The 26,485-nt window shown below is 35.7% G+C and overlaps 2 long non-coding RNA genes across 2 annotated transcripts in view; one reads left to right on the top strand and one right to left on the bottom strand.

Moving 5' to 3' along the window:
* Positions 1-26,485, bottom strand: part of LOC145738479 (uncharacterized) — an 89,428-nt gene that overhangs the window by 41,617 nt on the left and 21,326 nt on the right. The gene's annotated exons all lie outside the window — the stretch shown is intronic.
* LOC145738484 (uncharacterized) overlaps positions 15,840-26,485 on the top strand; it is a 74,584-nt gene continuing 63,938 nt past the window's right edge. Inside the window, exon 1 of the long non-coding RNA XR_014180771.1 lies at positions 15,840-16,237. This is a non-coding gene — a long non-coding RNA (uncharacterized LOC145738484). The remainder of the gene's footprint in view (positions 16,238-26,485) is intronic.

Below are 26,485 nucleotides of genomic sequence, written 5' to 3'. Positions count from 1 at the left end.
TAGCTCCTTATAATTCCGCGCTCCCAACATTTTTAGACGCTGTTTCTGAAATGTGTAATAAAAATCGTATATTTTATTAAGATGCATGTAACCTACATTTTCGAAAAAGCTGTGTTTTGATACACTTCAAATACAAAAGATACATATAAGAAGCATGCATTTAAAATACTCCCATGCACATACACAATACATATAAAGACAACATTGCACATGTATTGTTTTCCAATTTTGGTCAGCGTTAGAAGAAGAAACAGAGAAAGCAAATTGATAATAAAACTACATTTTACCAAACAGTTAAAAACATCCTTCTCCTGAAGCAACTCTTCTACTTCATTCAAAATGTCATTCGAACTGATCGGCAATTTTAATTCCAATGCTTCCAAATGTGCCAAATTATTATTTGATGGATAAGATTCGTTTGTTTCAGCACCATCAGATAATTTATTGAAAATTTGTTTCAATAAGTCATAGTTTTTATCAAGTTTGTTATTAATTTCCATTAGTTTTAAGGCATCGTAAGCCTGATTCCCCACCAGTCTCAAGCATTTATCACCCAATAGGTATATTTGATTCAAGACTTCCCATTCTGAGGATTCAAACATAGTGTCTACCCTGTTGATCATTGATATTAATGTTTGGAATCGAGCTACATAGGTGTCCTTGCACATTAGTAAAGTATTTCGGTCCATGATGACCTTTTCATCTAAGAAGAACACAAACCCGTGATTGATCAAGATTCTCCCAAAATTCTTACTCCGATAAATGATCTGATCCGGATGATCTGGGGATACCCTTTTCGTCCCGGTAAATTTTAAGAGTTCAGTCACTTCAATACTATCAATTGCATTCAAAAACAGAGTGACATTGTGAAAATCTAAGAAATATGCGCCCCATTTGAGGATTTTAGGATGACACCTGGTTTTGCCCGGATTGCCTGTATTTTTATTTATCCATCCTCGAAAGAACGCCGACACAATCGGGTAGGTCATGTCACTGTCTGCTTGGGAACGATTCATTAGGTCCTTGATTAATAAGTGCTGTAGTAAAATTAGAAGTGCTGTAGCTTTTAGGCGACTGTAATAAATTGTTCACTAGTAATGACAGCCGGCGACAATTCCAATTTACTTTGAACATCTTTATGATAATTTAACGGCAATAAAGATAAATTCATTTCAGCATCGTTTCCTAGAGCAACGTCTACATTATCAGCATGCAATAATTGACAATTTTTATTTTCTGGTGGCGCTATTGGTGTTTGCAAATAAGTGAAACAGGCATAGAAAATAAGCTTTTTATTCTTTTTTGTTACACTTCCAGCCTAATTTGGAACATAACATTTGAATAAAGGAATCAGATTTTAACTCTTTTAAAAGATTTTCGTTAGATATACCTCTACTCTGTACCTCTTTAATTATCAAACCACTTTTAGAAATACGGTTTTTTTCACCCATAATGGAAACTTTGTCTAGCAAAAAGCTTTTTTTCGGTTTCTCAAAATTTCCTATTACATATTCCTTATTTTGTTGCAGATATCGAACGATCACACTTGGATACTTAAATTTTAAATATTTATTTTCTTTTACAATTTGTTTCAAAATAGCACTTTTTTTCTATTAATTTTAACAAATCTGTGCTTGACATATTAGGGCAAATTGCCATTACGCTAAATACAAATTTGTCAATATTACATTTACTCATTTTGGATAAAATTAAAATAATATATGAAGATGCTAGCTAGTAGCGTATTTTCTCTTTGCGATTTGACTCTAATTAAAACTAGGCACTTTAAATAAAAATGCTTTAATAACTGTGTGTGTTTAATTGAGTAATGATAAGACTGTGCTTTAACCAAATACTAACTTTATTTTTCTATCTACTACTACAATCACTTAAAACTAACCAGTATTACCAGTGATGTTCAAACTGTTGTACAAATATAAGTTACAATATATTTACTGGTTTCACAAACAAAACAGTTTGGTGGTCGCTGTAAACCTGATGTTGCAAATGCTGCCTACTGATCGTCCTACATAATATAGCTTATACAAACACATTATGCGGATGTTTACTATTTCTTAATGAGTTCGATTGAGCCATATTGAAAATAATTAAACACTTAAATCATGTCATGTCAATAACCTATTGTTTAAATGAAGATTAAACATACTGGCAACTCTCAAGTTGAGAGGTGAGTGATCGAGGTGTTTTCCTTAGGTCAGCTCTGCAGTGTTAATCATGGGTGTCGTTTGCCTGATGACTGTAGTGACGGCAAATTGATTCTGTAACAATATAACCGCAGCAGTTTGATGCTCACATGGATCTTATCCTAAATACAGCTTAATGTTGTTTTAATCGTTTCAATGCAATTGTCGGGCTTACTGCTGCCCGAGGGAATTTATTTAAACACCGAAACTGTGGTGAACTGTATATTATATTTATTGTGTTATTTATTAATTTAATTTGGGATTAAAAAAGCCACATTGTCGGCTAACTCCCGCCTTCACTCTAACCTTTCACAAAAGTCAAAATAGACTGACGCTTGACAGTCTAAAGCGACGTTACAATGTTGCCACCGCAATTATAAGGTTACACCATATACCGCCCCCCTTGAAAGATATACATATTTCAACACCTAAAAATAAACAAAGGTACTTAAAACTAAACTTAAGCTAAAATGATAGAATGAACATCATTCTATTGGCAAGACCGAAATCTTTGCAACCGCTCTCTTAAATATACCCTTAGCAGTTTGTACTGACACCACTCTCACTAGCCCATCAGAACCAGGAAACACTTCTATTACCCTCCCCAAGTTCCACTTTAATGGAGGTAAGTTGTCTTCTCGCAAAATCACTAAATCACCGATTTTGACAAAATTATCATTGTTTACTTGCCACTTAGATCGACGATTTAAAGTATTCAAATACTCATGACTCCATCTATTCCAAAAGGTTTGCACTAGTTGAGAAAGATGTTGATATCTCTTTAGGTGAGAGCACTTAACGTCCCTTACGTTTGGTTCTACCAAGGACAGTAATGGTTCGCCAATTAGGAAATGACCCGGAGTCAAAGGCATTAGATCCTTAGGGTCATTAGAAAGAGGGCTTAAGGGTCGGGAATTCATGCACGCTTCTATTTGGGTAAACACAGTTGGCAATTCCTCAAACGTGAGTGACGAATTCCCTACCACCTTTTTCATATACTCTTTCGCTATTTTAATATGGGATTCCCACAGTCCACCAAAATGAGGGGACCGAGCAGGAATAAAATTCCAATTTATACCTTCATGACACAAATAATCCTTAAGTTTAACATTAGTTTCCTTATCACTAATTAACTTATACAAATCCTTAATTTCCCGATTTGCACCCACAAAGTTGGAAGCACAATCCGAAAATATATTTTGACACTTGCCTCTACGAGCAATAAATCTCTTTAAGGCATTTAAAAAAGCTTCTGTGGTCAAGTCTGAAACTATCTCTAAATGAACTGCCTTTGTTGCAAAGCAAACAAAAAGGCACAGATACGATTTTAAAATCTTACTGTTCCGAATTTTAGATGATTTAATATTGAAAGGACCAGCGTAATCTAGGCCACAGTTGAAAAATGGTCTTTTAGGTGTAAGACGAGCCTCAGGCAAGTCACCCATTAAAACTTCCAAAGGTTTGGGTTTCATTCTGAAACAAATTATGCAAGACCGAAGTTCCCGTTTAATAGTATTAATTCCACCCAATATCCAAAATTTGTCACGTATACAGCACAATAATCCTTGAGGACCCATATGTAAATTCTGTCTGTGATAATGAACAATCAGTAACTTACTCAAAATGTGGTTCTTGTCTAAAATTATAGGATGCTTTTGATCATAAGAAATATTAGACTTCTTTAAGCGACCCCCAACCCTTAGAACTCCATTGGAATCTAAAAACGGACTCAAAGGTAATAATTTACTTTTTGAGGAGATATTTCGCTTTAAAGTTAAATCATGTATTTCTTCATTAAACACACAACCTTGAGCTAGTTTTACTAAATAAATTAAAGCGTCATTTAATTCAATCACTGTTAAACACTCTAAACTCTTATTATTCTTATTTGTGGTGATATTTTTGAAAAATCTTAAAATATAACACATCACCCTTTGCAATTTAGAAAATGTAGAAAATTTGTTAAAAATATCTATATTATTATTTGTAAAAGTCGTGAATATTTTTCTATTTGCTCGTTTTTCTGGTAAATTGTTAAAATCAGCTTCAGTAAAAGTATTGGGTGACCAATCATGAGAATTTACTGTTAACCATGAAGGTCCATGCCACCACAAGTCTGAACAAATTAATTTGTCAGGAGTGCATCCTCGGGATATCAAATCAGATGGATTTTCCTCACTCCTCACATGTCGCCATTCTATAATATTTGTTGATTGCTGAATTTCAGAAACTCTGTGAGAAACGAACACATTCCACGTAGCAGGTTCTTCTATTATCCAAGATAAAACTATTTTAGAATCAGTCCAATAGTAGAATTTGTTGATTGGCATAGTTAAACTCTCCATTGTTTCCTTCATGAGCCTACTTAACAATACAGCACCGCATAATTCCAATCGGGGCAATGTCAAAGACTTTATTGGTGCTACCCGAGACTTAGCACAAACTAAATTAGAGACAATAGAGCCATCAGTATCAATTGTTCTAGCATAAATGCAAGCACCATATGCTAACTCAGAAGAGTCACAAAAACCATGCAATTCTATCACTACTGGATTATCACAAAATACATGTCTAACAATGCTATATTGGTTTAAAATAGGAAGCTTCTCACAAAAATTGCACCACAACTTATTTAAATCTGAAGAAACAGGATCATCCCATGATAAATGTTATGTTGTATTATTTTGGCATGTATGATTACAGGACCAATCAATCCTAACGGGTCAAATAATTTAGAAGTTAGTGACAAAATGATTCTTTTTGTCACCTTGTGATGTTTTTCCAAATTGACAGTATACTCCAGACTATCTTCCCTACTATTCCAGACTACTCCTAAAGCCTTAGAGACAGCCTCTTCAACAACATAATGCTTTATTTTAGCACTATATGGTTGGTCTTTCAAAACTTCAGCCTTATTTGAAACCCATTGTCTCAAAAGAAAACCCCTTTTTTGCAATATATGTGCGATTTCATTTTTTAGTTGTATAGCTTCACTAATAGAAGGTGCGCCGGACAATAAGTCATCGACGTAAAAATCTCTTTTTATTACACGACATGCTTCAGGAAAAGTCTGAGATTCCTCATTGGCAGCTTCGATATTAAACAGCGTATAGCCAAGTACGATGCTGACGTCATGCCATACGTTACTGTATTTAATCTGTAATGAGTTAATTCTTCATCAGGAGATTTACGCCAAATGATCCTCTGAAGATCCCTCTGTTGTTCACTTACTAAAACTCTCCTATACATTTTTTCTACATCAGCTCCAATCACACAGTAATGTTGTCGAAACCTGATTAAAATAGAAAGCAAATCGTCTTGTAATACTGGCCCACATTTCAACTTGTCATTTAGACTGATACCATTATTAGTTTTAGCGCTAGCATCAAAGACTACCCTTACTTTAGTTGTACTGCTCGACTCTTTAAATACTGGATGTGGTAAATAAAACTGTGGATTTGAACTCTTTATTTCACACTCTGGTATAGGTGACATATGTCCTAAATCTTCATACTCAGTCATAAACTTAATATATTCAGTCCTCAATTTAGAATCAGTTGATAATTTTCGCTCCAACTTTCCAAATCTTTTTAGAGCAATTTGTTTTGAATCTCCTAACTCTTTGATTCCGTCACGAACTGGTAATGCAACTATATACTGACCATTTTCTGCCTTTTGTAATGAGCTTTTAAAAAATTCTTCACATTCGATCTCCTCTCGTTTCCATATTTTAATTGAAGGTACTTCTTCCATTATCCAAAATTTTTCAATCTGACGTTGAATATTGCTATTAGAGGTAAGATTACAAATTGTTTGATTAAAATTATTATTTGAGGAGTTATTTAAGGTTGATGGATGATTATTTGTACGAATACTGCCCGAAACAATCCAACCTAGTTTAGTTTTTTGAAGGATTGGCATTCCTTCAGCTATTCGTATTTGACCTGCTAACAGTAAGTCATAGAATATTTCAGCTCCTATTAACAAGTCAATAGGCCCTGGAGTGTCAAAAGAGTCATCAGCCATATGTATATTACATGGTAATTTTAATTCACTTTTATTAATTGGAAATGTAGGTAAGTGGTTAGTAATTTGATCTAAAATTATAAATTTCAATTTTTCAGATACTTCATTATGCTTTGATTTGAATTTAATTGTCACAGATAGTGTTGAATTTGAAACTGAACCGCTTATTAACCTAAACCTAAGCTTTGTACTAATTCTTTTCTAACAAAATTTGACTGTGAATCACAGTCTAGTAAAGCCCGTGCTTCATGCATCTTACCATACTTATCAAAAACTAGTACCTTAGCTGTAGATAACAAAATTTCATTATTATGGTGATCAAAACTGTGAGCTATAATTGACTGGTTTGCAGATGAAACAACTGCAGTATCTTCATTTTGAGAATCAGAATTTTCTGAGAAATTTACTTTACAACTATTATTTGAAACATTGTTTTCAGTATTTTTAAAATTCAAATGAAGTAAAACATTATGTGGCTTATCACATTTAGAACAACGCTTACTAGTACACTTAATACTTAAATGATTTGATAAAAAGCAATTCAAGCAAAGATGTAGCCTTTTGATTTCATTAATTCTGTCTTTAACAGGTAACTGCAAAAACTTGGTACATTCACTAATCCAGTGACCATGATTTTGACAAAATGAACATTGATTCCTACCAAAATAAGAATTAGATGAAAACCTCTTATTAGGTGGTCCAGGACGTTGTGTATTACTGGAGGTGCCTTTATTCAAGTGAAGGTTACTCAAGTTTTTACTATTACTCTCAACACTTTCAAGAATTTGACACTTCTCATTTAAAAAAGCTATAAAATCTGTGTACTTATGACTGTTATTTTTAATGTTATAAGATTCCCAATCTTTTCTAGTATTCAGATCTAATTTTAAAGTAAACATATACACTAGTAATGTATCCCAATGTTCGACTGGTTCTCCTAAACTTTTTAAAGCTCTAACATTTTTTTGTATGGTATCTAAAAAACAACGTAGCTCAATGTGATTACTTTTATTTATTTGTGCTAATTCAAATAAGAGACGCAGGTGACTTTGAATAATAAGTCGCTTATTCTCATAACGCTCTCGTAATAATTTGAAAGCATTTTCATAATTTAAATCTGTAACTTGTATAGATGAAATTGCATGTGCTGCCTCACCCTTAAGGCATGATTGTAAATAGTAAAATTTCTGCACATTTGTTAAACTGGTATTAGAGTGTATTAAAGCCATAAAGCTGTCAAAAAAGTTGGTCCACTGATCATAGCATCCTTCAAAAGAAGGTAAATCCAATGGTGGTAATTTTACTACATTAGAATTGACGTTTCTCTGACTTAACTCACTAGAAACTATGTTTGAATCAGACAAACTACGGCTTTGTAATTTTTCCTTAAAAAGACATATTGTTTCGAAATACATTTCTTCAAAATTGTTTCTCTGTTCACTATTTTCAGCTTCATGAGCTTCATCTAAAAATTCTAGCTCTAATTGTATTTTATCAAAATTGTCCCACAATGATTCACAACGCACAAAACGTTCATTTACAGTGATCTTATTAGCCGAATCATCACAATTGGTAATGAATTGATTAAACCTATTCAATTGTGCAACCAACTGTGTGCGGTCACTTTTTAGCCTCCTAATAATATCCTTTTTGGAGGTCATTTTACTAATTTTACTTACTTATTACTCATTAATGACTTAACTTCTAGACATAAACACACTAAGGAAAATAAAATTAAATTGCCAACTGTATTTACCAAGCATGGACTGAAGTTAGATACAAAATCGAAGAACTTACCCCCGACACAAGCCTCTTTATTCTATGTTGTAGTACTTGTGATGACCGATGGACCCGTAAACTCGTAGTTCGGTGCGGGTTATAGCTTCTCCACAGCAGACGCTTATTTGCTTTCAGGGCTAATATCCCCTACAAATCTGAAAAATAACCCTTTATTTTCAGGTTATGAACTGGTAGAAAAACACTTGTTTTCCTAATCCGTCTTCGAAGGACCAAAATGTCGGGCTTACTGCTGCCCGAGGGAATTTATTTAAACACCGAAACTGTGGTGAACTGTATATTATATTTATTGTGTTATTTATTAATTTAATTTGGGATTAAAAAAGCCACATTGTCGGCTAACTCCCGCCTTCACTCTAACCTTTCACAAAAGTCAAAATAGACTGACGCTTGACGCACACTGCCGCCGAGTCGGGAGGCGCCGCAAATGGAGGCTCTCCCGGCAAACGTTGCCGAGACTTCGGTATCCGCTTTCTTTCAGTCATCTAGAATAACGGCTACGGTCGGTACGGTAACAAATACGGCTTGCGTTACGGTTGCTAACGGTTGTCACCCGCCCCAACTCACAGCGTGGTTTACACGCGGGCTTCATTAAATTCGGCCCCGTCATGCGCCGCTTTTAAGTCTTTAACATGAATACGGCGCAGAATTTTACCGGTGCAGCTTTTAATGTCATACACCACCGGAGAAAGAACCCTAACCACGGTGTAGGGCCCTGAAAACTTAGGCGCTAGCTTTGAGGCAAAACCTCGGACCGCGGATGACAAGGGGTTTTCACGCCGATAAACCTGATCTCCCACATGACACCGCCACTCTCTTCTCCGCAAATTATAATGCCGGCTTTGAGTGGTGAACGCCCGACCCAGATTTAAACGGACCAGCTCATAAATATCATTGAGCTGTTTGAGCCGGTTGCTGTGCTCCCCAATATCGGTTCCCTTAACGGCTCGGCGCCGTCGGGTTCCGGTCCGACAGAACGGTATAGAGCTTTTGGTGGCTCTAACTCCCGACCAAAGTTCAAATAAGCCGGCGTGTATCCGGTAGAGTCATGTTGTGACGTGTTAACGGCAAACAGCAAATCGGGGAGCACGTCCCACTCCCCACTTACGGTGATCCCCTTCGCAAAACTGGGCGATCATGGTTTTGAGAGTCTTATTAGCTCGCTCAACGGGGTTGGCTTGGGGCGTATACGGTGGAGTTAGCCGGTGAGCAATGCCCAGCTCCGCAAGCAATTGCTTGAACGGTTGTCCGGTAAACTGCGTGCCATTATCGGACAAAACGGTTCGTAGGCACCCAAATCTAGTTATAATTTCGTCGTACAAAGCTTGGCTTACAGCTCGAGCTGTTGCTTTTCTAATTGCTCGACATTGCACCCACTTAGTAAATCGGTCTTGAAACACTACCAAGTAATTTTTTCCTTTTGCGGAACGGGGTAACGGGCCAACTAAATCGGTACAGACGGTTTCCCAGGGGCGGTTATTTCGTGACGGTTGCATGTACCCAGGAGGCGCTTGTTGCGATACTTTATACCGCTGACAAGAAGGACACTTTCGGACGTAACTTAACGTAATATCACGCAAATGTCATTTTCATGGTTGAAATGAATGGCTAAACTATCTCAGAGCTGTAGCTAGTTCCTAAAAAGATGATATAACCGACTTCAAAGAAAAAAGCATAAATTTCATATAATTTTCGTCCACAGTTGCCTATAAAGTTATCAATAACCGAGTAATAAAAACCACCAAAAGTGTAGGAGAAATGCAAATGTCATTTTCATGGTTGAAATGAATGGCTAAATTATCTCAGAGCTGTAGTTAGTTCCTAAAAAGATGATATAACCGACTTCAAAGAAAAAAGCATAAATTTCATATAATTTTCGGCCACAGTTGCCTATAAAGTTATCAATAACCGAGTAATAAAAACTGTTAAATAAAACGCCGATGACCGGAAAATTAATAGAAGTTTATTGAAAAATAATGCAACCGGGAAAAAACAGCTAATCAGTTCAACATCGACATACATAACCTCCATTACCGGTACTAATCTAGTAACCAACCAACAAAAAACAAAAGTTACTATATATCAAGACTACCAACCCACTAAACATAAATGCACAGCTGACTGCGTGTTTTGTGGGTTGTCTATTGGAACATAAGTATTCAAATATTATCTCAACACTCCCACTTATTTGAATATTTACAGACATCACATTTATATTTAAGAACTACTATTAACAAGTAACACACGAACAAGTTATGTGTAGCTGTCCAATAACAAAGCATTTAAAAATTATGACAAGTTTAGCTTTTCAATTAAATTAGACAATACAGTTTTTGTAAGCGCTTTAGTAAATAAGTCTGCTAACTGTTCACTGCTGTTCACATAACTTACGATTATATTGCCCTTTTCACATTCATCCCGCACAAAATGCACTTTCACGTCGATGTGTTTGGTTCTGCTGTGAAATTGGTGAGCATGAGCCAACTTTATCGCTGATTGATTATCCACATTTATCCTTATTGAGGGTATTTTGATGTCCAATTCTTTGAGAAATTACTTTAACCACAAAGCCTCCCGCGTTCCTAGAGCTAAAGCTATATATTCAGCCTCTGTTGTTGACTGAGCTACCACATTTTGTTTTTGGCTCTTCCAGGTTACAGGTCCGTCAGCAATGATGAATACATAACCACTGGTTGACTTCCGTGTATCTATACAGCCAGCATAATCTGCATCACTGTAGCCAATCACATCTATTTTCGTTGATTTTGCATAAACAAGTTTGTAGTGTAGTGTGTGTTTTAAGTAACGCAAGAGTCTTTTTACTGCTTTCCAGTGTTGATCAGTCCAGTTATTGAAGAATCTGCTTACTTGATTCACAGCGTAAGAGATATCTGGGCGACTTGATGCTAAGAAAATTAAAGATCCAACTACTTCACGATAAGGTTGATCTTTATTACAACTTGAGTTGTCCTTTGGTGAAGACAGTGGCTCACTTACATCTGCTGGAACTGTTACAGGTTTTGCGTCGGTCATATTACATTTAGTTAACAGTTTTGTGATGTATGATTGCTGGTGAACTAAAACTTTACCAGCTGCTAAATTCTGTTCAATCTTCAGTCCCACAAAATGCAATTTATTATTGTCTAAATTAACTGTAATTTTAAACACTTTGAAATGCAAAGTATCAATAAGTTCTTTAATGGCTATTTTTGACTGAGATAATAACAAGCCATCGTCAACGTAAATTGCCAAATAGATTACAGAATTAGCAAAACTGCCAACAAAAACATATTGGTCAGACTTTAGTTGTTTAAATTTGTATTTTTCAAGAAAAGACACAAATTTTTGGTTCCAACATCTTGGAGAGTGCTTTAGTCCATATAGACTTCGATTTAATTTGCATACTAAATTTGGATGTTTCTTACTCACAAATCCAGTAGGTTGCCTCATGTAAACACACTCCTTCAGGTCACCATAGAGAAACGCCGTTTGCACATCAAAATTGGAAACTTGTAAGTCCTTTTCAGCTGCTAATGCAAGCAAAACACGAATTGAGTCATAACGAACTACAGGTGCAAATGTTTCTTCAAAGTCCACTCCTTTTTCTTGTGTAAAACCACGAGCTACAAGTCTGGCTTTAAAACGTTGCACACTACCGTCTTCGTCAGTTTTTACGCGAAAAACCCACTTAGTGTCAACCACTTTTGAATTTGGAGGCAGTTTCACTAAGTCCCAAGTATTGTTTTCTTTTAAAGAGTCTATTTCTTCTTCCATTGCTATATGCCACTTTCTGGAGTCCGCACAACTTCATAAGAGCCAGGTTCATAAATAGAGCTATAGTTAGCTTCAGGAAAATCCATATAAAAATCAGAAAACTTAGATGGTATTGAAATCTTGGTTCTGTCACGCAGTTGTCGCTCTTCAAAATTATTCTCATTCAATAGCTCGTTATTTCCAAAATCATAAGAGTCTTCAGCATCAAGATATGAGTCATCATCACTATTTAAAGACTCAGTTACAGTTTCACTGGGTGTTTCGATGTTGTCTGTTTCTTCTTCTATTATTTCCTCAACTTCAGTCTGTTCATTAGTAGTAGTACGTTCAAAGTTTCCAAATTTCAGAGTAAAAACTTCTTCTTCAAAATCCATTGCTTCATTTTCATTAAATGTTACATTGCAGCTAACCTCTATTCTTCTTTTAGCTGCATCCCAGAGTCTGTAATTTGAAGAATATCCTTCAAATCCAACAAACAAGAATTTTCTGGATTTTGGATCCCACTTTTTGCGAAATTGAGGTGGTATACCATGTATGCAGGACTTCCAAAAATTCTGATGTGTTTCAGTTCAGGTTTTCTTCCAAACCACTTTTCATAAGGCGTCATCTTTTGAACTTGACTAGAAGCTGTTCTGTTAAGCAGATAAGCAGCTGTGTTCACTGCTTCTGACCACAGCTCCTGAGGGACATGTTTATTTATCAACATTGATCTAGCACTTTCCACAATAGTTCTCAACTCCCTCTCAGATCTGCCATTTTGTTGTGGAGTATAGGGTGCTGACCATTCATGTGATATGCCCTCTTTCTTCAAATAGTCTTGGAATTCTTTGTTGAGGTATCCACCTTTACCTTGATCACTTCTTAAAATTTTTATTTTGTTGCCAGTCTGTCTTTCAACATAAGCTTGGTATTGCACAAACTTTGTATAAACTTCTGATTTAGCTTTCAGAAAATAGACAGTTCGATATCCACTGCAGTCATCTTTGAATAATACAAAGTATCTTGATCCACTGGAGGATGAGATGTTCATTGGTCCACAAACATCGGAGTGAATCATTTCTCCTGGTTTTTCACTTCTTCTGGATTCGAGTTTCTTATGTGACTTCCTTGACTGCTTACCAAGTTGACAAACTTCACAGAAAAAGTCCTCCTTGTCATTAATGTTCAAATCTTTGACTAGTTTAGTAGTATTCAAAATGGCCTTGAAGTTAACATGACCTAAACGATCATGCCATAATCTTAGTGAATTTTTACTGGCAAGACTTAAGTTGCATTCAAGTGAAGGTACCACTTTAAATTTCATAATCCACAAATTATTTTTCCTTACTACAGCGCAAGAAATGTTTCCATCACTGTCACGAAATTCACATCTGTCTTTATAGGAATGGTGAGTAAACCCTTTATCAGTCATTACTCCCACTGAAAACAAGCTTCTACTAATATTTGGTAAGTACAGTACATTATTTATGATTCTATCATGCCATTGAAGTTGTGGAAACTGGTCCAGTCGCTTCTATCAATTTGTCATTTGCAATTCTGACAAACTTGGGATTCTCAATAGGTTTCAAGTTTTTAAACCATTCTTTATGACCAGACATATGCATGCTAGCCCCTGAGTCACAAATCCACTCATCGTTTTCCAAATCATGACTTGCACTGTACAAAGATGAAATGTCGCAGATATATGCTGAACTTGAAGGTGGAGAATCATTTCTGTCATGATTATTTTGGTTTTTCTTAGCATCATACATTCTTTTACTACATTTACGCACCCAATGACCCTTCTTTTTACAATAATTACAAGTAGTGGTTTTCTTTAAGTCTTGAATATTGGTTTTACCTTTCTTGAGGTTGGTATTTTCCAATTGGCTTTGCAGTGCCCTCACCTCTAATGCAAGCCTGGACATTTCAGAGTCATCATTTGTCATTCTGGTTTCTTCTTTCAGGAGTCTGGCTGTCAGATTTTCAAAAGTTTGTTGATCACTAGACACAGAGTCCCATGCAGTGCGAAAAGCATTGAACTTGGATGGTAAACTGTTAATGACCTTGGAGCAAATGGCACTAACACTTATATGTTCTTTCACATCTTTTAACTGTCTCACTAAAAGTTCTATTGAGGAAATATGTTCAGCAACTGACGCGTTTTCTGGCATCCTATATTCGTAGAACCGTTGCCAAAGTAGTTCCTTTGAGATTTCAGTCTTTTGTTCATGAATTGAAATTAATCGTCCCCACATTTGAGCGGCATCCTCACAATTTATTAAAAATTGCATCTGCTGCTGTGTTATTGTCGATAACAACAGCACTTGTGCTTTGGAATTCTTCAAATCCCAAACTTTCCACTCTTCAGATCAAAGCGATCGGCGGGCATCTTTTCTGTGCCATTGACTATGGACAGAAGATTTTCTGCTTTCAACAAAATGGTGATACTGAACTTCCAAAGTTTGAGCCATCAAACAAATCACCTGTTAATTAAAACGCCGATGACCGGAAAATTAATAGAAGTTTATTGAAAAATAATGCAACCGTGAAAAAACAGCGAATCAGTTCAACATCGACATACATAACCTCCATTACCGGTACTAATCTAGTAACCAACCAACAAAAAACAAAAGTTACTATATATCAAGACTACCAACCCACTAAACATAAATGCACAGCTGACTGCGTGTTTTGTGGGTTGTCTATTGGAACATAAATATTAAAATATTATCTCAACAAAAACCACCAAAAGTGTAGGAGAAATGCAAATGTCATTTTCATGGTTGCATGGTTGAAATGAATGGCTAAATTATCTCAGAGCTGTAGTTAGTTTCTAAAGAGATGATATAACCGACTTCAAAAAAAAAGCATACATTTCATATCATTATCGTCCACAAGTGTAAAAAAGGCAACTACACGTGGTGTTCCCAGGCGGTCACCCATCCAAGTACTAACCACGCCCTACGCTGGTTGACTGCGGTGATCGGACGGGAACCAACAACAACAACAACAACAAATACATATATTTCAAAATTACAACAAATTATGGTATTACACTATGGATGTAAATACATAAAATGAATGTTGTTACAACTGTTACGCCGAGCGCACTAAGAAGCAACTTCAACATCGTGATAAATCACGGTGGTCGATGTTTTGACCAAGAAATACATCCAGGGAGTGCGAATACAGACGCATCAGTGGGTCTGCCACCTGGGTTTCAACCCTTATGCAGACATTTGAGGAATAAGATATCGCTAGCGCGAGAGATAAGAGTTAGTAAAATTGCGTATGTATATTAATTTTGATTGTAAGCATTGCTGGAAAAATAAAATTCAAAAACCAGCTCAAAAATTGTGTATGTTTAAATACGTGTGAAATAAATAAGTATAAATTTATATTGTTAATAGTGAGTAAACTAGTTGTCATTGCGATAACAAGATAAACAAATTTAGAAATTGAAGAATTCCAATTTCAAACTTTGCAACCTGCCACCGCATTCGAGCGCTGTAAATATTTATGTCCATATCTAGGACGTTTATCGTACCCTTTTTTTTTGGGAATCGCTACGGAAGCCTTTTATAAGGTGGGCCGTGTTTGATAGGTTTTGCGGGGTCGAATCTTACTCGGGTTAAATTTTTTGTCAGATGAGATGCGGATATTTTTTATCTATAAAATTTTTCAGATAAGTCATCTACAGTGTGACCCATTTAGAATGGAAACACCCCTATAAAATTTTAGGTTATTAACCGATTTCAATGATTTTTTTTTTTAAATAATTAGGAATGAAATGTCTATTATGGGAGAAAATTTTAAATATTTATTTCAGTTTTCAGGTCATATTACGAGACTTTTTCTTGATAGAAAATGGAGAATTTTTATTAGCGATTTTTTTATTGAAAAAATTACTACGCCACTGGATCTATAGTGCTTTCAAATAGCTGTGACCAAATTTTTTTTTAATTTTTTTTTTTGATTTTTATTTAATTTTTTTTTTTTTGATTTTTTTTTTTTTTGATTTTTTTTTTTTAGTAATTAATCAATTAATAAGTAATAATAAACAAGTAAATAGTAACACCATTTCTATGGCAACAGTTGATGCAGGGTGTTCTTTTGTGACCGTTAGCTTAGAGGATTTTTGAATTTTAATTTGTCATAACTTTGTTATTAATGAATGGATTTTCATGAAATTTTGGTCACAGCTATTTGAAAGCACTATAGATCCAGTGGCGTAGTAATTTTTTCAATAAAAAAATCGCTAATAAAAATTCTCCATTTTCTATCAAGAAAAAGTATCGTAATATGACCTGAAAACTGAAATAAATATTTAAAATTTTCTCCCGTAATAGACATTTCATTCCTAATTATTTCAAAAAAAAAATCATTGAAATCGGTTAATAACCTAAAATTTTATAGGAGTGTTTCCATTCTAAATGGGTCACACTGTATATATTGTGAAATATACTCTATACCGGTAAAATCGTGTAGATCTTGAATTTTTGTGTATTTTGAAGCTGACAGTACACCTCGAAGAATTCTGTTCTGAAAAACCTGGAGCCGCTTTCTTTGGGTGTCAGATATAGAGCACCATATAGGAGCCCCATAAGTGAGGGCAGGTCTAAATATACACTTATATATTAATAGCTTATTTTAGGGACTTAGTGGAGATTTTGCACAAGTAAGGGGATATAATTTTTGTTGGGCGGAGAAAGTGCGGCGAGACAGACGATCATCTAACATTAGACCCAAATATTTTGCAGCTGTTTTTTGATGGATTGCGGCCCCATTCACAATTAGGGGATTTATGATTTTGTTATTAGTGAATTTTCTATTGAAGACTACTAATTCAGTTTTAGCAGCGTTCATATTTAGTTTCCTCTTTTGAAAATATGGGGTAATAAGGGTTAAATGATGTGCGAGCCGCTGTTTAGCGGCTTGTGCGTAAAAACTTTTGCTGTATACTGCAGTGTCGTCTGCATATAGGGCAATGTTTGTGAGGGGAAATTTCGGAAAATCAGCTATGTACAAAGTATATAAAAGGGGAGACAGAACTGTTCACTGAGGTACGCCAGATTTCAAGTTTCGGTAGCCTGAAAATGAGTTTTCAATATTGACTTGAAATGTTCTTTTTGAGAGGTAAGAGTTTAGAAGTGAAACAAAATACAGAGGAATATTATGTAAGACTGCCAATTTGTAAAGTAGCCCAGCATGCCAAACGCTATCAAAGGCCTTCTCCATATCCAGTAAGAGCAAGGTAGTATTCATTTTAAGGTTATATGCATCAAAAATGTCATTTACGATCTTGGCAGCAAGTAAATTGGTGACGTGACCCGGGCGGAAACCAAACTGTTCATCAGGGATAAGCTTTCGCTCGTTACAATATTTTCTAAACCGAGTTAGAAAAAGCTTTTCAACGACTTTAGATAAAGTATTGAGCAGAGAAATCGGTCGATAAGATGAAGGCAATGAAGGATTTTTACCTGGCTTATTAATAAAAATTACTATAGCCTGCTTAAACTGGGGTGGAAAATGTTGCAGCTCAAATATTGCGTTAATTATTTTCATTAATTGAACTATAGCTTTGCGTGGTAGATTTTTTAAAAGTCTATAGTCTATTCCGTCTGGGCCTGGGGCTTTATTATTGGGGAACGTTTTGGGTGTGTTTCGGATCTCTTGTGGACTCACTCGGAGTGTTTGCAAAATATGTGGAGGGATAGGGTAAATTTGACTGACAAACTTATTGGCTGTATTTGTGATTTCTGCATGGTTGGGTAACGTGTGCGGGCTTTCAGTATAAATTGATTCCAAATAAGTAGCAAAAGCTTCTGATTTGTCTGGGTTGGTGAAATATTCTACGCCATTGTGAGAAATTTTTGGAATTTTAGTGAGGTCGTTGCGCAATTTTTTGGTCATTCTCCATAGGGACTGGTCAGAAGGTGACTGAGAGTTTTAGTAGAACATTCATTTTTGAAGTTTGATATACGTTGCTTTATGGTTGAGCATAAGCCATTCATTCTCAACCTGTCTGTTTCTTGTTTAAACCGTTGCCATCTTTTACGCACTTTATTTTTAAAATTAATTAAATTTACGATTTCTGGGGGAAGATTTTCTGATTGTGATCTATGACCATGTTTGGTAGCTAATCGATTTTGTTCCCGTTGAATTATTTTAGTGAGGCTTTTTATTTCTAATTCGATTTGCTCAGGTGACTCAATCCGGTTGGAAATTTTGATGTTTTGTGAAACTCGAAGTTTGTACAAATCTCAATTGAAGTTTCGATATGAAAAAAATATTCGTTAGTCAGCCAATTTCTCACCGTCCAATGTTAGGTGAATGGGAAGATGATCCGAGCTTAAAGCATTTTCAACAGTGAGATCACTTAAATGGCGTAAACCGCAGTTTAAGGCCAGATCTACATAAGACGGGGACATGCCATTAGGAGGGTAGTGGGTTGGAGTGTTCGTGTGTAATAATTGAACATCATGGCGGAGCATAACGAAATCTGCTATCGCCTATTTTTCCAAAGCCTACTTCTGGCGTTAAAGTCACCTATTATGAGAGTTTTCTTATTTTGAGGAAAGAGAGCTGAGAGATCGTTTATTGAAAAATCGTTCATTGGTGGTGCGTAAATACATGTGATTATAGTATTGTTTTCTAACTCGACAGAAACATGCTCTATAGAAGTTTGAAACGGTGCTATTCTCGTATAATTTACTGTACTGTTTATAATGATTGCTACTCCTCCGCCTCGAGCGTTAGGCCTATCCGCTCTTTCTATGACAAAGTTTCTAATTTTGAGTTTGTCTGATTGGTTAAGTTTAGTTTCGCAAACGCATGCAACATCCAGCTTTCTGCTGTTCAAGTAAAAGATAAATTCACCAAAGTGGCTTTTAAGTCCATTAGCGTTCCATCCCATTATATTGAATGTAACTTACAGTTGAGATTTTTTAGATAGAGTTTGAGGAAAATTAGTAGTTGAGTAAAGACAAAGTAGTGAAACGTAGGTACGTCGTTATTGATTTTTAAAGTAGCTGTAAAATAAGTGAATTTAAATATTAAAGTTTTTTAACTCAGAGCTGAAAAATTTTTGAGATGCTACAAATTTTTCTTCAGGAGATTTACAATTTCTCAGTACGGTTGTGTAATGAGTAAGAGCATTAATTAAGTTATCAATATTTTTAAGCGATTCTAATTCCTCAAATTTGCTTTTAAGGGTTAAAAACTTACTTTGATGCGCATCCGACTCTCCAGATGAATTTTGTCGTTTGTTTAGTTTATCTGGAAAGTGCGAATCGTAGTGCGCTCTGTTGTTTATATCAGCGAGTGGCTGGGATTGAGTGGCTTGCTGTTGGGTGCTCCACGCTGGCTGGGTTGGCTGGGGAGCATCAATATATTTTCTTGAGGGTTGCGGAGGTGGTGGTTTTTTATTATTGCGTATGTTCATTCGATATTCTAGGTTCATTCGATATTCCTTCACATCTTCGGGTGAAATGTTTCCTAATAATCCACGTAACACAAAAGCATGTGTGCGTTCGTTAGTAGAGGCGTATGTGTGAAATTCTCTTTTTTCATTTAATAAATTTCGTTTTAAGTTTGACCAATCAATTGGACAGTCGCAGTAAATAATGACAGATTTCTTTGCATATTTTAGTGAGAACTTCCTCTTCACTAAAGCTTTGATGTTACTAATTAATTCAGCATGGCTTTTCAGATGGCCTGGCAGAATAATTGGGGGAGGCTTTTCATTTTTTTTGGATGGTGTTTGCTGGGCTGTATTTCTTATTTCTTTTTCAGTGGGAGAAGCGCTATTTTCTATATCCATTTGGGTTTGAATCGGAACATCATCTGTCTGAAGAGGCTCAAAGAAATTACTGGTTTGCGTTGCTGCTGGGCTTTCATCGAAAGCGTTCGACCACTTCACGGTTTTGAGCGGAGTGATAAATTTGTCGCTTTGATCGATTGACAACGTGATTCCATCGCCGTCGATTTTTGGTGGTTCAACCATTACGGAAGGTTGATCTGTAATAACCTGGTCGTCGATCAAAGTCGATGTAGGTTGTTGTTCTTTAGTGTTTACGAGAGCGTATCTCGTAGTTTGACTTGAATTTGGTTTGGGCTTCCTATCGTGTACGATGCGTAGGTGGTTGGATATAGTTTGATGTTTTACTTTGTGTTTTCGTTCTAAACTGTACAGAATTTCAGTACATCGTCTACATTTTGTATTCGACTTTAGTCTGTCGATCAAGATTCTTCTTTGGCATTTGGTGTCTTCGGGTGATATTTCGCCGTCAACTGATATAAGTGATGTTAACGATGAGACTGAATCCGCGTCATCCTCTAATGACATGTACACCAAAACAAAACTATTGGCGATTTAAAATTTATAAAATTTATTGTCTATAACAGCCTGTACAGGGCTGATAAACTCACTATGATGTTGAACACCACTTTTACTAAAAAAAACACGGAATTTTGTAAATAAACAAAATCGTATTTGATATCAATAAAAGAGCGTTATCTCAAAAATTCGATCTGCGCCGCACGAATGCTGGGCAGTAACTGGACGGGAACGGGTATATCCAGCGTGGTATGGCAGTTGCCTACAAATTAATCATTAACCGAGTAATAAAAACCACCAAAAGTGTAGGAGAAATGTAGGCTTTGTACTTTTAACGTTGTTTATTGTCTAGGGTTATTTATAATATGTACATTTGGTTTGGATGTGGTTACACTGAACGGATCTTCTCGTTAACACTAACAGCAAAGAATTAATTATCAACTGGATGATAATATTGATAACTACGTCTATTTTAAAGTAATTAAAAGCCGTCTGCTTTCTTTAACTTTCGTCTTTTAACTCTTTCAAGTCTCAACCAATACTGACTCTCGCCAATCACGTTCCGCGCACCGGTTAGCAATTCATAGTGCTGTCGCGAATCTATCGATAGTTAAATGTTTGCTTTGGTCGATAAGCGTCACCACGTCATAGTTAGGAAATTTTATAAAACAACACAAACACACTAACACTAATTAACTAATCCTACAATTCGGCCATACTGACTAGTGATCCGACTCGGATTCACTGAAGTTATCAATCCATGGCTTCATATACTCTGAACAAGATGAAGTTTTTCTTGGTCCGTCATGATTTCCAACTTTAACTACTTCATAGCGCTCATTTGGCATCACGTTGGTAATTTCATAAGGTCCTAAAAACTTTTTACACAATTTCAATCCAGATCCAAACTGAGTGCGTTTGACTGCCACTAGGTCTCCCAATTTATATCTTGTTGCCTTCTTCCTTCTCAAGTTATATTGTTTCCTATTTTCTTCTTGTACCTTTAAAATTTGTTGCTTACTTTCCTCTCTTATTTCTTGTCGCTGCTCATTAAATATTTTTATCATTTCTTCTTCTATTAACTCTTTAATCAATAGATCTTCTTTATTTTTCATTTTTACTCCAATCAAAACTTCAAATGGTGTCGTTTTGATGCTACGTTGAAAAGTAGAATTCAATATTCTTTGTAGTTTGTCTATATGTGTATACCACTTCTGAGGATTGTCTAAACTTAACTTAGTCAAAACAGGTATTATGATTCGGTTTATTCTCTCTACTTGACGATTTCCTCGTGGTACTCCAGTAGTAATGGTTGTATGGTGTATGGACTCACTTTTACAATAATCTTGAAACTCTTTGGATGTGAAGGCTGATCCCTTGTCGGATATTATTCTCGCAGGATTCCCAAAAGTTTTTTGTTGAAGTGATAATCGATCCAGTACTTCTCTCGTTGTACTTTTCTCGTAAGTTGTTTTTGTTGCGTATATCCAAACAAACTTAGTAAAATCATCAATAACAACTAGGATGTGCTGATAATTCTTATTAGTAGAAGGTAACGGTCCTAAATGATCTATGTGATAAGTAGAAAGTGGACAATCACTTTTAGGAATAGGATGGAGCATCCCCTCTTTTTTACCTTCTTTTCTTTGTCCTAATATGCAAGGTATGCAATTCCTTACGCAAGCCTTTATCTTCTCTGTCAATTTAGGTATATAAAATTCTCTTTGGACAACTTCAGCAGTTTTCATAACTGAAAAATGTCCAGCTTCATGCGCCTTCCTTATAATTTCTGTCTGCATCTGCTTTGGTACAACTATCAACTCTAGTCCATTGTCGTATTTGAACAAAACACCATTTTTGACAAAATAATCCAAATAGCTTTCTGTTCCCGCTAGGTGAGTTATAGCTTTAATATAGTCATCTTGTTCTTGGGCTATCTTCAGTTGATTTAAAACTCCATTTTCTGCGGAAATCAAATGATCAATTACTAAAACTGAGTAACATCTGCTTAAGGCATCGACATGCGCCATTTGAGTCCCTTTTCGGTGTTCAATCTCGTAAGAGTATTCTTCTAACATTAGTGCCCATCGAGCAACTCGTGTAGTCAAATCTTTTTTATCCATGGTTTTTTGAAAAGCGGCACAATCCGTTACTATCTTGAATTTAATACCCAGCAAGTATACTCGAAATTTCTTAACAGCTTGAATGACAGCTAAAACTTCAAGCTCGTAGCTGTTATAACGTTCTTCAGCAGGAGACGTTTTCCTGCTCATATAATAAATCGGATGAAAATTATTATCTTCTGGACTCCTCTGCATCAAGCAAGCACCATATCCGTGTTTACTAGCATATATGTACCTGGGTTTCTCTGTCTTGATGATAAAGATGAATCACCGGTTCATTACATAACATATCTTTCAACACATTGAAGGCTGACTTCTGCTCTATGCCAAACATAAAAATCTGCTCCTTTCTCAACAAATTACTCAAAGGTTTTGCCACTATAGAATAACCTGGAATAAATTTCCTAAAATAACCAGTCAAACCCAAAAATGACTGTATTTGTTTCAAGGTCGTCGGTTCAGGAAAATTTCGAATTGCAGCTGCCTTTTCTTCTGATGGCTTGACCTTACCGTCTTCAATTATGTATCCCAAAAATGTAATTATTTTTTTCAAAAATTGACATTTCTCCTTTTTAATGTCTAACCCGTAATTCCTGGCAACATCTAAGACTATCTCCAAATTTTTAACACCTTCCCTCTCAGTAGAGCTCAAAATTACAATGTCGTCCATATAATACATCGCAATGTTCTTGTTCGATAAGTCTCGAAAGATATGACTTATATACCGCTGAAACACAGCAGGGCTATTGCAAAGTCCAAATGGACACTTTAAATATTCATATTGTCCATTATGCGTGACAAAAGAAGTATATTTACTACTTTCTTCACTTACGCTAACGTGGAAAAATCCGTTTCTCAAATCAATGGTAGTAAAATATTTCGCTCCTTGTAGTCTATCCAATACGTCCTCGATCAGTGGTAGTGGGAAACGGTCCTTCACTATCTTCTTGTTGATTCTTCTGAAATCGCAACAAATTCTAGTTTTACCATTTTTCTTTTTTACTAGAACTATAGGACTCGAAAAATCTGAACAGCTTTCTCTTATTATTTCTTCATTTAACCATTCCTGCATTTGTTTCTCCACTATCTGTTTTTCTTCAATAGACAATCTTCTTGGGCTACTGTAAATCGGTTCTTCATCTTTCAGAACTATCTTCATTTTAATATCTACTGATTTTGTTTTTTCTGGGAAGTAACACTCAATCATCTTTTTGACCTTTTCTTGACAATCTTTATTTTCAATATTAGTAACGTCTACTGCATCATCTTTAGAAGAAACCAAATCAATTTGCATCAGTAGCCTATCTTCTTCTTTTTGTTAAATTACAACTTCATTATCACTTAAGCTCACTGACACTTGACTTAGTAAATCTTCACCCACTAAAGCCTCATATTTCATAGCACTTGACGGAATAATATGAAAATCTAAATCTACGTCCACATCATTAACTGTCACTTTACCTGAAAACATACCCAAACTTTCAACTGAACTACAACCAATTCCACTAATATTAATAATTTTCTTCGTCAAAGTTATGTTATTAAAGTTATCATAAAAACATCACTACGAATAGCACTAATGTCGCTAATAATACTTTAACTGATCGTTTAGGCTTTACACTAACAGTGTTTACACTCTTGCTCACTTCTGGCTTATTTTTCACACACTTCGTAGATATGTGACCAAAATTACCACATTTAAAGCATTTAGCTCCCTTTGCTTTATCTGGACATAAATTCGACTTATGACCTTTTTGTCCAAAATTGAAACATACCTCTTTATTTTTGTCAGACTTCACTTTCATTCTCGATGAGTCATTGGAAACAAATGTCGATTTTATTTTAATTTGATTGTACAATTTTACTTTTTCTTTAAAATCTCCAAAGTTTTTTGCTCCGTACAAAACAATTTTATTCACTTGATCATCTGGAATTCCATCGATTATGTATTGAATTATAGTTTCTGCATCAATATTTTTTGCTCTGCTGCCCAACTCTCGCATTACTATAACATATTCTTGTACTGGTTCAGTAGGTCGTTTTCTTCGAGACATTAACATCTTATGCACTTGAGCACTACTGACTTTCAACTGAAATTCATCTGTCAATCGTTTTTTCAACTCACTCCACGTCTTGATGCCCTTTTCGGCTTGAACAAACAATTTAGCCAAACCGGTAAGTACTTTTTTCGCAAATATTAGCTTTTGAAGTTCATTCCAACCTGTAACTTCAGCCACCTCTTCAAAATCATTAATCCACTTGTCAATTGGGTAATCATCTCCTCCGTCAAAATGACGTATACTGTCTTCCACGTCTCGAAAAGTTAAGGAAAAAAATTGTTGCTCCTTTTTAACATTTGTAGGTTTTGTTCTCCTACTAGATTTTGAACTTTTTGAGCTAACCTCTTCGATATCGTCCTCAGAACTGGAGTTTGGAACTTCAATATCATCATCAAAGTTATTATTTTCCTTGTCCTTCTCATTCTGATCTTCGGAAGACAAATTATTCAGAAAATCACACACTCTACTAACGACTTCTTTTTTGGCACCAGAATAATCTAAATCTAGTAAGTTACACACCGCGACCAAATCACATAATTCAAACTCTTCAACATCACTCAATTTATTTTCAAACTCGTCAGATTCTTTATCTAAATTAAAACCCCTAAATTCACATACTCTTTTCCTTGCCTGACGTGGTGGTGCTTCCGTTCCATAAGCAACCAAATGCAAAGCTTTGACAGCTTGTAATTGTCCCGTCTTAATTCTTTGAGAAACTTTGTCAAGGTCTTGCAAAGAAACCATATTTTGTAAAAATGTTTTGATACCTACGTATGTGTCACTCAAAAGTCAAAAACGTAAGAGAAAAACCCAAAAATTATTATCAATTAGGTAACTCAAATTAGTCAAATTATTTATACTTACTCACAGACGACCTTTTAACAGAATCCAACAAATAAAAACATATCAGTCATATACATACAACAGTATACCAATTTGCATAAAATAAAACACAACAAAGTATTTATTTCTAATACTACGTCACTAATCAAATATGAAATTTCAATCAAAACAATGGCGCTTAATTCACCAAAATCAAACTGAATGAAATTAATCAAATCAACAGTACTCAAAATACACATAAAAATGTATTTTGCTAGAACATCATCAATGGGCTTCAACCAGTAAAAATAATCAAAAATGTTACCTTAAATTCCGCTATACTAATGCTTTTCTACCATAACCAACTCAGGTAATTGGAATAGACCTTCTCTACCAGTCCTAGTGGCTAAAACAGTCCGACGTTCCGTCACCAAAGCGCTGACGCCGTCCTGCAGGTTAACTACTCGTCGAGAACGCCGCACCGGTCATACGATTCCCATTTCCAAATCGCCGTATTTGAAAACGCAGTCAATTCAGACCTGCAGCAGTTGTGCGCTCCGTCTTCCAGCGTCCTTCGTCACAATTCCAGCCTTGTAGCAGGGTCTCACCTCTAGCCGCGCTGCGAGGTATTTTTGGAATTGCCAAGGTTGCGTTGTTCCGACCGTTCGTCAAATTAATGGCGGCGACCACGTACCTTCCTCTTTGTATTTGATCTTGAATTGTCTTCGTCTTAGTATTTATTTCTTCAAACCAATTTCACTGCACCACAATCCTATCAGTCTGATCAGGCTTATCAGGCTTATCCCGGTTGAGCCCCCAAAATGTAGGCTTTGTACTTTTAACGTTGTTTATTGTCTAGGGTTATTTATAATATGTACATTTGGTTTGGATGTGGTTACACTGAACGGATCTTCTCGTTAACACTAACAGCAAAGAATTAATTATCAACTGGATGACAATATTGATAACTACGTCTATTTTAAAGTAATTAAAAGCCGTCTGCTTTCTTTAACTTTCGTCTTTTCTTTCGTCTTTTAACTCTTTCAAGTCTCAACCAATACTGACTCTCGCCAATCACGTTCCGCGCACCGGTTAGCAATTCATAGTGCTGTCGCGAATCTATCGATAGTTAAATGTTTGCTTTGGTCGATAAGCGTCACCACGTCATAGTTAGGAAATTTTATAAAACAACACAAACACACTAACACTAATTAACTAATCCTACAGAAATGCAAATGTCATTTTCATGGTTGCATGGTTGAAATGAATGGCTGAATTATCTCAGAGCTGCAGCTAGTTTTTAAAAAGATGGAAAAACCGATTTCAAAAAAATAAGCATAACTTTCATATCATTTTCGT

Source organism: Ips typographus, linkage group LG15, assembly GCF_016097725.1.
Source record: "Ips typographus isolate SLU linkage group LG15, UJ_Ityp_2.0, whole genome shotgun sequence".
Lineage (NCBI taxonomy): Eukaryota > Metazoa > Arthropoda > Insecta > Coleoptera > Curculionidae > Ips > Ips typographus.
Note: the sequence above shows the minus strand (reverse complement) of the source record. Positions and strands in the feature narration are given on the sequence as shown.